Below are 13,918 nucleotides of genomic sequence, written 5' to 3'. Positions count from 1 at the left end.
GGGGTATGTTTTCACTGGTCAACTCACAACTACTATACATGCCTGGAAAGACAAAAAAAGTCCAGGGTGCTCAGGAAGTTCAGAAAAAACCATATCTACCTTCTGTCTACACTGGATTATGGAGATAACATGCCTTCACTCATGTTGCTGCCACTTCTCTTAAACCACTGGATGCTATTTAATTCTTACTCAAGACAGCAGCTATCATACTGACCACTGTGAATGAGAAGGCATCAGCAAACCTGCAGTGAAATGAAATGCTATGAGATTAAAAAGTGTCTTACTACTGCAACTGCAAAACAAACTGAGGTTGAACCTGATTCTTGTGAAGGGCTTTTAATGTTTACATACTGTACAGATAGTTTAAAAATGATATCAATATGTATTAATTAAATAAAGAAAAATAAAATGAATTAAATATACGTAGCTGTTTTTATTAGTCAGTCCGTGTGATGACTTCTACACTCATTTGACTGTCTTGAAATGTTGCAATGCTTAACTTCAGCCAATAGATGGCGATATATAGTTTTAGAGAAACTGCAAATGTGGTTTCATTGATACTAAGACCTGGGGGTGTCATCCTGTATGACACATTTTGAAATATATTTACTGTACGTAAACTCTTATCTCAGTTTGCAGAAAACTGGAGAGTTTCAATGCTTCATAAAAAGATACTGGATTACAACATTTAGGAAATTTGTGTTCAGAACAGTTTAAATTCTGTTTGTGGGAGTTGATCTGTCCAAGGTGCTGAAACATCTGCAGCTGATATCTGCAGCTGTTTCTTCTTTAACATGAGGTAATCTCTCCCCACTCTTGCCCACGGGTCCTTTTCTTTGCAGTGTACCAGTAAAATATGTAATGGGACAAGAGTGCTGTGCAAACAATCAGGAGTTAGACAGAAGCTTGGAAAGCACACACTGTGACATAATCTCCTGAGATAATATGAATATCATATCCTCTGACACTATGTAGAAAGTCTGTGCTTTCGTGGGCATCGGAAAAACATTTTTCCCCAGTGAAAACGTCATAATTCACATCACTTCCTGTGGGAATCAGAGGTGGGAAACGGGGGCTAGATTTTGCTAGTTTCCCAGTTGGTGACGCGTTGTTGACAACTGATGTACAGAAACATGGCCGACGATCGTTCAAATGTGTCGAAGAGTGAGAAACTATTCCTAAATATAGAAAATTCACGCAACGCAAACACCTGTTGATGTGCTGTTTGGATGCTGGCATAAGAAAACAGCAGCAAACCTTTTGTTATTGTGGCCTCCATGTTTCCACACACCTGATGCTCTAGGCTACGCCCAACAGTTGGTGGTAGTCATGCAACAAGTTGTTTTACGCCAAATGCCAATATAACAGAAGAAGAAAAACACGCATCCCGACCACAGACAGTGAAGCACATGAACAATAAAAATGATAAATGAGAAAAGTCTTTGGTGATTACATCCCGTTGTGACTTCATCACATTCTCATTATGATGTCCTAATCAAAGGGAGGGTGTGTGGGGGGGGGGTTGAGAAACATTGACAGTAAAAATGTGGTTGGCTGAAAGAGATTGTTGCTAAATCTGACTGTTTAAACTAAAAGAGTGAACACCCTTAATCAGCGGATGAGGGGAAGCGGGATTGTGTTTTTCATTTATTATGTTGTATTTTATCTGTGTTTTTCATATTAATGTTCAATATGTTTGTTTGTTTGTTTGTTTGTTTATGTATGTGTGCACCAACCACCAAGGCAAATTCCTCACAATTCTAACTTTCTTTGGCAATAAACCGTTTCTGAGAAGAGGGCAAGTGAGGGGAATGAGAATGAGCAAGTTACATAAGCTGGTTTTACGCTTAAGCTTTTAAACTTAATTACTAATTTCCTGCGTTGTGGAGGAGAGGGCAAGAATGAAAGTTAATTAGAGGCACGTCAGAATGAAACCACACTGCACTAAAAAAGGCACATGAGAAACTAAAACATGACATGGCTTTATACAGAAATACCATGAGGCAGGATTCTTCAACTCTGGGAAGTTACCATGGTGATTAATTTCATCCTCCTGCTTGGCAATCATGAGGTAAAGAAAAAGAATTACTCGTGTTACAAAGTAATTTACCAGTTTGGGGACAAGGATTTGCAATCAAAATGTGGGTCACTGAAAAGCATCACATTACTGAACTTTATTATTGTTGTCGTCACTCAAACGGTATGAGATTGTAAAAGAAAAACACATGCAGCCAAAGGTGAGCAATCCCAGCCCTGATGTGTGATCACAGCTTTGAGGGGGCACATGCCAAGCCAAGTCTGTGGCAAGGTACAACATATAATCCCTTCAACTAAAATTTTCATCATTTTTGGTTCAAACCAGAGACGGACTTGGGCAGCTTTGGGCTGCTTATGTGCTTCTGGTGTGACATTAGGGGAAAATGAAGCATACACGTGTCTTATTAGGACATATCCAAAATAAGGTCCAATAGACACCGTGTAGAAGCTCCTTTAGTTTACCTCTGCCCATATGGTACAAATTAGGCCAACTTTGTAATTGCCTAAATCAGGGATCGTTAACATTTTTTAGGCCAAGGACCGCTTAACTGGAAGAGAGACGGAGTATAGGCACCCCCTACTACTCTAAATATATTGCATAAAACTAAGTTGCATGTTAAACTGGGCCGGATGGATAAAAATGAACCAGTCACAAATATTTAATAATTTGTATTATTGTATATTTTCACATTTTAAACATAAATTGGCGCCCCCCCTCCTGCACTTCCTCTGAGGACCAGCCTGTTGAATATCTCTGGCCTAAATGGTTTTTTATTTCAGGTCTAAATAAAAAGCTACTTTGGTTTTGCACTGTTACATTTCCATATTCACAGTGCCCTAACATATGTGTAAACCTTTGGATACAGAAACGTCTTCATTTGTCTGTGAATGCAAAAGTTCAGATATGTGACAGTAAAAGGCAGGATGTCTATACATTCCCAGACAATATATGCACATTGCAGCTCAGTCTCTAATTGAATCTGTGGTTTCCATCATCATTAAGGCATTTTGCACAATGCAGTAAGAGCAACTCAACTTCCTCCGAGGTCATTCCAGATGAATTTCACTTTCACTGGAAAGCGACCGAGAGAAGCCGCCAGTACCGAAGGAAGTGACAACAACCCCGCGGTCAGATAATTTATTACCAGAATGACATAGTGAGATGGTTTACTGCTGATGTCGTGAATGAGACACAAAGTGATGCAGTTGTTTCAGATATTTGGATGATATTAGAATTCAATTCAATTCAATTTTATTTATAGCATCAAATCATAACAAGAGTTATCTCAGGACACTTTGCAGATAGAGTAGGTAAAGACCCAACAATTCCAGTAATTCCCCCAAGAGCAAGCATTTAGTGTGACAGTGGCGAGGAAAAACTCCCTTTTAGGAAGAAACTTTGGGTGGTGAGGAAAACTTCATTTTAGGAAGAAACCTTGGGTGGTGAGAAAATGACCAATCCCAGCCCTGACATATGATATGACATTAAGGGAAACTGAAGCATAGACGTGTCTTATTAGGACATATCCAAAATAAGGTCCAATAGACACCGTGTAGAAGCTCCTTTAGTTTACCTCTGCCCATGTGGTACAAATTAGGCCAACTTTGTAATTGCCTAAATCAGGGATCGTTAACATTTTTTAGGCCAAGGACTGCTTAACTGGAAGAGAGACGGAGTATAGGGACCCCCTACTACTCTAAATATATTGTATAAAACTAAGTTACATGTTAAACTGGGCCGGATTGATAAAAATGATTGGATGTGCTATATTATTTATATCATGTTTTAATGTTAAACATACATGTGGAAGGCACAGTGAATCTTTAAGCTTAACTGTATGGCTACCATATGGTTATTTTCTTATAGTAAGCTTATCTTCAATGTTGTCAGGTAAAACAAGGCTTGAACCCAAAATGCAGAGTAGAGGAATTTTATTAAACAAAAGAATTAGAACATAAGGTGTCCTGAGGAAGGCAGGCAGGCAGGCAGGCAAGGAAGCACAAACGAAGATAAAACAAAAATCCAAAAACCACAAGAAAAAAAAAAGAAGATACAAAATGAAAAAAACTACCAGGAAGACGCGACGCAGGGGATGACAGGGAGAGAAGACAATGTGCCGACAAGAAAGAAAGAAAGCACAAAGACTAAATACACAAGGTAACGTTATTCGCGCGTTAAACAAATTGGTGGCGTTAAAAAGAATAGGCGTTATGCACCCCCCCGCCCCCCCCCCCGCTGTCTACGGTCCTGTTTGGGGGATTAAGTTCTTCTCACAAACACCATTTCTTCCTTGTTTATTATTCTGCAGTCAAGCTGCAGCACATGGATGTGATCATCCATCCTAAAGCTCCTCATGACGCAATTAAGGACAGATGCTGCTGAGCTAATTAATGGGACTGATCACAAAGTGCGTCAGTCTTTCGTGACAGGATTGGATTAAAATCAAGTGTTGTCCGTCATGGTGAGCGATGTAACGCGAGACAGCGGTTGCAGCAAAAGCGTCATTTCTGTGACTCAAGCGTTATAAAAATGAAAAATATCTTCGTAGGAAACATAACAAACATGGTCAAGAAGAAAGGCCAGTGTGACCAATGGGAAAAGCCAAGATGTTAGGTGTTGCAGAGCTGCAGACAGATGGTGGGAAAATGGTCAAGTATGCAGACCCAGATTAAATAGAGACGCTGTTTGTACCAATGCAGCTGTTGAATCAGGTTCACCTCAGGTCAAACCTGCGCGTTCCATTTGTACTCGGAAGTCGGATTTTCTGAGGTCAAAGTCAGAAACACGTCCCCTGATTTCAGATTTCCTAGCTCCAAACTCGGATAACCTCAGAGTACCCTGAGCTCAAAATCCAAGATGACAGCCGGGTGCATCAACAATTGTGAAAGCTGTAGTAACATACAGTTCTGTCTTATTCGTGTCTCACTAAATCAGGCGTACACACATGTATGTTCTATACTGAGGATGTGAGGAGGCAACATGGCGGCGCGGGCAACCACAGTGGCTTGGCATTCTCCCTTGCTTAGCAGTTTTATGGTTAAGTACGCTCGATCTACACTTTTGATGATAAGAAACAGCAGCTCAGTATATGTACCTGGGAATTTTGGAACATTCCCCGTGGAGATTATTCGTCCAACGAAGGGTAGGGAACTAATCCGAGTCTCCGGGAAGAGACACAGACCGAGGAGAACGCGGAAGCAGAAGCGGGGGAAGAGGGCTGGGAGCCGGGACTGGCTTCGCCTAGCTCCACACAAACCTGCCGCGCCCAGCGTCTTTCTTGCCAATGCCCGCTCTCTCGTCAACAAGATGGACGAGATGAGACTCCAGACTACTGATCACCGCTGGGACGGTTGTGTCATGATAATATCAGAGACATGGCTACGTGAGAACATCCCAGATACAGCTGTGGAGCTAGCAGGCCGCGGCGTCTACAGAGCAGACCGCACACTACAGTCTGGTAAGATGAGAGGGGGAGGAGTATTTGCTGTGCAGACATGGAATTCCTGCTGCTTAAATGCAGACCGTTCTATCTACCCCGGGAGTTCACTGCTGTGTTTGTGGCTGCTGTGTATGTCCACCCACGAGCTAACGCTAAGTTAGCCATGAAAAAACTGTACGAGGCTATCAGTGCACAACAAAACAAGCTACCTGATAGCCTTTTCATTGTGGCGGGAGACTTTAATCATTCAAACTTAAAGCTGACCGTTTGGTTGGACTCGTAACATCGCTAATTAACCGCTACTGTTATTGCACAGAAAACCTGTAGGTAGGCACAACTATGGCTGTGAGGTGTGATGGATGTTTTAAGTTTGTTCTTCCTTCCAAATGATTTCTGCTCGCTTGGCAAAATGTTTAAAACCTGTATGATAAACCTTCATCAATCAAAGAGGAGGAACACATCACTGTAACTCCATGATGTTAGCGATGTGTATACAGCAGCATATTTCACAACCACTGCTAGCCTTTAAAGCAATGTTGGCAAATGCATCCATATTTAGCACGTTAGCGTGTACTTTGCTGGCTCTAAACAAATAGCCTTTAACAGTTTAACAAGCCAGGGTCATGCAAATTAGCTCAGGCTATAAATGCCAGGATATGCGTAGATTTTTATGATATATGTACTACTATAAAACAACACGTTGACATCCCTTTCATAAGAAAATGAGATGGGGTATGGTGAAACTAGCTAGAAAGGTCTGTACAAACAAAACCTGGTATCTGGTAAAGGAAACTGGCCATTAGCTTCAGTGAAAAGTACACTTTTCATTTGACTGTACACTAGAAATATATTTGGGTTGCTTATCATGGAGCGAAGACCCTCCCAGGTTCTGCAAACAGGATGCAGTCTGCACGCACGCATGCTCTTCAACAGAAAGCAATACAAATGTGTATTGAAATGCATTTCCTGTGTTTTGTTATTTTCATGCGTATTCATCATTCAGCTGTGACAGCACATAGACACAGTCCTCACGAGAACATAATAGTCTCGAGGTACGTGCCCACTGTAGCTCGCCACTAGCAGTTATCACATTATCTTCACTGACCACTGACAAGCAAAGTAAAACAGATTACATCCTCCTACGTCTGGATGGCTGGACCTGATTGGACATGGTGTCTCATTTTGGAAACTTTCTCTTATTTTCTGGAAATAGTTCACCGAAATGTGTTTTTGCGAGCAATGAGCTATGCAGTTGCCTTCACTTTAGATCGACAGCGGTCAGTTTTAAAAGACTTTTGTGAGTTTTTCGAGAGGCGGCGAGTCGAGCTGGACGCCCCTGATTTGCACAAAGCCACAAAAACGTGAACTTGAGTGAACCAAACAGGCCGGTTCGAAGGCAGGTTTTGAAGTGTTGTAAAACTCGTCCAAAAGGCTTTATCGTTGCGGCTTATTGACTTCTGACTGACATGGGAGCCTCATGCATTTCCTGCACAGCTATGTCTGAATGTGAAACCAGGGAAGGAGATTGAAAATGAAACCACTTGACAGCTTTTTGTTTACCGCTGCCTTTCAGAGAAGGAGAAACTATGATCAAAAGATACAGGGAATACCACCCTCCAACGACTTCCATTTTCATTTATGGTCATGGCACTTATGAACTTGGAATGTCAGAAGCCAGGTCTACCTAGAATCCTATAAGCTACTATGTTTGAACTTGAAAGATGTAGCAACAAGCCACCCATACTGTAGTCATTGTGTGTCTCTTCATAGTGAAACTGTTCTTATTCTCTGTATGGTCGTTTAGCATGTCTTTATTGTCGTCTTGTGTTTTTGTTGTTGTTGGTTTGCATGTCTTTTAGGGACATTTTGCAGATGGCTCAACAGATGTACATCTGGCTCGCCCCTCTCGCTTTCTTAGTTGTTGGGTGTTAGCGCCACCCAGGACGGTTGTGATTGGTTTATACTGTATAAACAAGCCACAGCATTTTTCTCCTATCCCACAATAGATATCCTAGTTTGTGTTTGAGTTTGGTTTGTTGGGGCAAATAAAGACATTTTAGACCTTTATTATTAGCATGACAGCTTTAGACATGAAAGGGGAGAGAGAGGGGGAATGATATGCAGAAAAGGGCAGCAGGTTGGAACCGAAACTGTGGCCGCTGCGTCGAGGACTGAGCCTCTGTATATGGGCACACGCTCTACCAGGTGAGCTACCGAGGCATGTTTGACATTTGATCCTAATTCAAAGTAAGAACAAGGAAAGAGTTGTGTTTTTATGTTCCATGGTTTTCCAGGAAATCGCTTTTTGATTTCCATATCAGCTTATAGTACATCATGTATCCTGCTTTAGGAAATTAATTTGCATGCTGTTAATGATATACTTCTTGTGAATCTCAACTTGTTTGACGTTACACAATGGGCTCCATTCAGCCTCCTGGGCTGCTGTGCGTACTGTTTGAGCACAGTAGCTACTGTATTTACAAAACAAATATTATATATCTATGTTTAGCTTTATTTGCCTATATTTGTCAGTGCCTGCCATGTTGCCTATTGATAAGTCCTTAGACATACTCTACTGGGAACACGACTCTCTCTATCACATGCACAAGGTACAAAGACAATAATAAAAAAAAGCTACCAAGTAAATTCTCTGTTTGAAAGCAACTGTTTGCACGAGTTCATCACCCATCTTTTCCACAATCAAGAACTTAACTTATTAAAAATAATATTACTGGTCATTTATCCACCTGTAAAGCGAGGAATCAAAACAAAACAAAAGTTTGTGAGTGTGGATGTCCTTTACATATCTTAAGAACCGATCATCTGATATATTTCACCCTTGGCGGTCGTATTGCTGGGGATCCAAGGGAGCGCAGTGTGGAATTTGGTGCAATTTGGGCAGATGGTGACACTACAACAAACAAATTCTTTTCTTTTTTTTCTTGGATTCTGTGGGTCCAGACCATAGGAATGAAATGGAAAGAAAGGCCAGTCCCATTCAAATTTGACGTAAATTGAGAGCGTCAGTCACTGTCTGTGAAAGTCAGTTGACAGTCAACTGAGAGGAAACATTGAGAAACGGGCTAAGGTACTTTACTGGACACATGATGAATGAATCAAGTCATCATGTCAGCTGGTTGGTCATTTGTTTGTCTAATGATAAGGCAAGGCACTCTGAAGTGACTTCAGAGAATAACATGTTTGGGGTTTTCCTCCATGCCGTGTGAAGTATAGAGAATTTTTTCATCACACAGACTGTAATTTTTAAAAGAACTATAAGATGTAGCCAAACACTGGATATATCACAGTTCATAGATGGCATCTTAAAATTTGATGTGTACATATGTTTATTGATTTGTACACTACCGGTCAAAAGTTTGGGGTCACTTAGAAATTTCCATTCCAGACAGAATACCAGCTGAGATCAGTTGCATTGTTTCTTTAACCAGTGCAGCAGTTTTCAGATGACATCATGTGTTTACATAATTGCAAAAGGGTTCTCAACTGTTGTAGACAGAAGTGGCTGAAGAAACGCTTGAAATCCATGCTTTTTGGTCTAAACGTCATACCCAAATTAAAAGTGGTACAGCTCCCATATACTTTGACACTCTGGGGTGTGCCTGATATCATCGGAAAGGTGACTGATGTGGGTGTGTTTGTGTATTTGAGAAGTGTTTTATTTTGTACTTTATTGGCTTTTTTCTTTGCACTTTTCAAATGGAAATAAAAAAAATGCACAGACATATCTGTAGAAAAAGAATCATATAAAATCCATTTTTGAGTCTTTTGGCTTCTGGATTCTTTCTGTAGTAAGCTGAGACATGTGGCTATGACATTGTGTTGTCTGTCACCTGTGAGATGTGTTTACAGCAGTGTATTGTAATCATTTTATGGTTGTATGACTTGGACAGAAATAAAAAACCTCCATTCTAGTCTCTGTAACTCTGTGGCAGTAAGGCCTAGAATCACCCTGACACTTTCCTGTTTCCTTTCCAATGATATCAGGCAGTATATGGGAGCTGTACCACTTTGAATTTGGGTATGACGTTTAGACCAAAAAGCATGGAATTTCAAGAGTTTCTTCAGCCACTTCTGTCTACAACAGTCGAGAACCCTTTTGACATTATGTAAACACATGATGTCATCTGAAAACTGCTGCCCTGGTTAAAAAAGCAATGCTACTGATCTCAGCTGGTATTCTGTCTGGAATGGAGTGGAATAGACATTTCTTAGTGACCCCAAACTTTTGACCGGTAGTGTATGTGCTTTTGTTTCCTCTGTCAAAGCACTTTGTGCTACACAAATACAGTTATTATTATTATTATTATTATTATTATTATTATTATTATTATTATTAACCTTTAATCCAGTGGTTCCCAGCCTTTTTGCTCTGAGGTACCCCCACAGCCCTGTCATCAATACCCAATGTAGCCCGTTCCAAATGTTTAACACTATTCATTATGTAAAAGTGGATGTTGTTAATTTTATCATATTGTCAATATTTAGGTTAGTTTGGTCAGCAATAGTACTATTACTACTCGGAGTGAAGCTGAATGTTTCTACAGTTTATCCATCACGTATTAGCTAACTATCTAATCTGCCGTTTAATTATATCTTTAAGTTAACTATTTCTGCAGTGAAGTCATTACTTTTAGCTACCTATTTAAACTACAAGCGTTTGAGGAAGAGCCAAAGTTTACTAAGCAAGCACGTCTACACATTTATTATTATGTTACGTGTAAGCTTTTCCGTATGCAAAGTTCTTCCTCTTTCTCTAGCCAAACATTTCACAGAATTGTGTGTGTGTGTGTATGTGTGAGTGAAACAGACTTCAGCATTGGCACACAGTGCAGACAGGAAATCATCAACAGAACGTCCTGGCATTACTGTCTCAAACAACACATTTACCATCACTGTTGGTGGTTTATCTACAATACAATCAAGATCTCCAAAGTGCCGCGAGTCCTGTAAAATGATATCTACAATCCTGTGTGCACAGTTACCTTTGGTGACACCAATACATTTAACTAGCCACAAAATGCAGAATAAAATCATGAAAACAATATAAAAGTGGAATTGATAAAATACAAATTAAAATAAAGTGATAAAAAGTTTTGTGATAAAAGGAGATAAAGTGATATAGCAACAAAGGTTTCTTGTAAAAAAAATAGTGTAAAGAAATGTGTATGGCATAATAACTACTCTTGTATGGCTTGTTATAGCTGTTAAAGCGAGCAACTTTTGTCGTGGTCAAAAAATTGCCAATTCTATCAGAAAAATAGGTGGTTGTTAGAGCCCCAACAACCAGGACCTAGCCCCATCTGCGTTTAAAAGTAGTTTTAGTCGTGCAACAGAAAACTCAGATTGGACAGATAGTCTAGCTAGCTGTCTGGATTTACCCTGCAGAGATCTGAGGAACAGTTATTGTCATTGTGCTCTCATGACACAATCTCACATGTAATTTATGTAATCGTGTCTGAGGACTTTAAACAGCGACAACAGCAACAACACATTGCGACAGTAGCCGTAAACACCCCGAAAAAACCTTAATTGCAACAGAAAATTACCTCATTAGTTTCTTTGGAGAGTTTCACAAACTAACACTGATGTTTGGGTGTTGACCGTGTCCTTTGATTCCACCAAAACCTATTTTAGGAAACGTGTGATTCAATTGACATTATGTGCAGGAATTGTAGTTTTTATGGACATTTTGACACGTTTTTGCCTTGAAACTGAGGAACTGTTGGAATCCATGTTGACAGCTGATGTCCTGAATAGCTTGAAGCACAATGTAGTATTCTTTTAACAATTGTGCACTTACATTCTTGCTAACATTTTGTCCTTTCAAGGCTTAATGACTTTTTCTTCTAGTCTGGATCGACGACAATTAATTTAGTGGATAATCGACGGAACATCTTTCGCCGCCGGATCTTCCACCGGATGCAAAACTCTGTTCGCTTCGGAAACAACAGCAAAGATCGAGCTAGCAAGCTACACGCTGAAAATGACAGGTTATAAAGAAAATTGAAATCGTGCAACAAGGCAGGCCTGCTTGGTTCTTTTGGAGAATGATTGTAAAAATTTACAAAGAATATGTTGACGCCATTGACTCTCTAACTGGGACGTTTTGGGACCGATTGGTGGGATTGCTGTGGACGTACTCATGGCGATACACTGGTAAGAGCAAATTATGTTTAATCATGTATCCAGCTCATTTACAGTCCTTCCAGAAAAATGCGGAGTTTTTTTATGATTGTTGTGGGCAAAAATCCTTGATTATGCGGCATGTTTTCTTAAAAAATGCGATGGAATATGCGGGATATTTATGCAATTTTATGCGATGACATTGCGAGAACTTGCAAAGACTGCGGTTTCATCATGGCTTCATCGCGGGGTTTGCAGCTTTTCGTTGATGTTCACATCGCGTACGTCACTAAAAAACATTCCCATGGCAACAGGGGAAAATGGATGACCCATTCCTGTTTCCGTTCCTCTTTATTGTCGGTCTTTAGTCTTGATGAGAGAGATGTGTAACTCACCAGCTGCCTCGTCACTGTGAAACCAACCAGCATCCTTTTCATGCTTCATTTAGACTGGCAGCTTTACAATTCAGTAGCAATGATTATTTTCAAAGGCATGAAGAAATAGAAAGGTTTATGAACAGTTCCCGACTCACGGGTGGGCTGTATTGTGAGCTGCTGATGCATATGAACTATGATGACCTGTGAAGTTGTTGGTTGGTGGATTCCCCCTCAGATAATCAGACTTCCTGGTACAAACTGGAAGCCGTTGTGTTTGCTGATACTGTATCAATCCTGGCGTTCACAGAGAAAATCACCAGCTACTTCCTGATGAATCTAACTTCCCCATCTAGGGAGTTGGTCACGCCATTACCATCATTGGTAAGAACAGAGCTTCACAATCAAGCAAAAAGCAAGCAGAATAAAAAGCACAGCAATGACAAAGTACTAAAAGAGCAACATACAAATAGTAAAACCCATAGAAGAGAATGAAAGGCACAATCAGGTGAAGTCAGGGAAGGCAGTGCGATAAAAGTACGTTTTGAGCTTGAGATTTGAACTCGCTTGACTCAGTTTTGGGCAATGTGTTCCAGAGCCTTGGGGCTCTTATTTCAAACGCTCTGTCATTTTGTTATTATCTCCAGATTGCCCTCTCTGTAAGTGTTTCTGTGTTGTAGTTTTTTTCTTCTTATCAGCAATTTCTGACCTGCAACCTTGACCTGGAACGTTGGAAGTTTCAAGGACTTTCACAGGCTCTGTGGTTGATGTTGACTCACTGTAAAACAGTGGTGTTCAGAGTTTGTGTCATGGGGGACTTTAAAACAGGTTGCCGAGGGGTCACCAATAAATAAAATAAATACTGATATTAAATTTCCTTTTTAAGTAAAAACCCCTGCCTGTGCAGTGACAATATTTCCAATTTGCCTTCAGTTAAAGTCATTTTGGGTAACACTTTACTTGAAGGTATCTACATAAGAGTGACATGACACTGTCATGAACACATGACACTGTCATGACACATGAACCCTAAACCTAGCCCTAACCCTAACCCTATTATTTATTTTGTAATGTCTCCAAGAGAGAGGCCAGGTGTGGAGGTGACCTTTTATTTAAAGTTTTAATCTCCCCATGTCCGCCCTGTCCAGTGGTTCTTTTAACCTGCTTTTAATATGTTTTAAACAGCTTTGATATAACCGAACCCAGCTTTTTAAGGAGGTTTTTAAGTGTTTTATTCACACCAGTTGTCCCCTTGTGCCCATGCCTGTTTTAACCCTAACCCTAACCCTAACCCTAAGTTTTTGTCATGACAAAAACCGAATGACACTTACTAAAAGAAGCGTTATAAGATAAGATATACTTTATTAATCCCACACTGGGGAAATTCCCCAGCTCAAAAGAAAAACAATGTACACACATCGGAATAACACAAATACACATTGAGTAGACATAGGAGAAAAATATGCATAGAGTATAAGAACAAGAAAAAATAGAATCAGTTATAATAATAATGGTAAAAAAACAGACATATTTACACACTAAACATATTTATTTGGTGATGGCGCAGTGGATGTGACACATGCCTTTGGTGTGGGAGATCTGGTTTTGATTCCCACTGCGATACATCAACCAATGTGTCCCTGAGCAAGACACTTAACCCCTAGTTGCTACAGAGGCGTGTGACCTCTGACATATATAGCAATTGTAAGTTGCTATATATATATATATATATATATATATATATATACACACACAGATATACAGATGAGTAAGGTGCAGATGAAAAGATATGACATATTGTACAGTTGGAGGTACAATATGTCATCATAAACGTTTATCAATGTTTATTCTGAAATATGAGCCATCACTGGACATTTCAGAATAAACATTGATAAACGTTTATGATGACGTTTCAAATATGAC

Source organism: Sander lucioperca, chromosome 16, assembly GCF_008315115.2.
Source record: "Sander lucioperca isolate FBNREF2018 chromosome 16, SLUC_FBN_1.2, whole genome shotgun sequence".
In the NCBI taxonomy this organism is placed as follows: Eukaryota; Metazoa; Chordata; class Actinopteri; order Perciformes; family Percidae; genus Sander; species Sander lucioperca.
The sequence above is the reverse complement of the archived record's forward strand: the minus strand, read 5'-3'. Positions refer to the sequence as shown.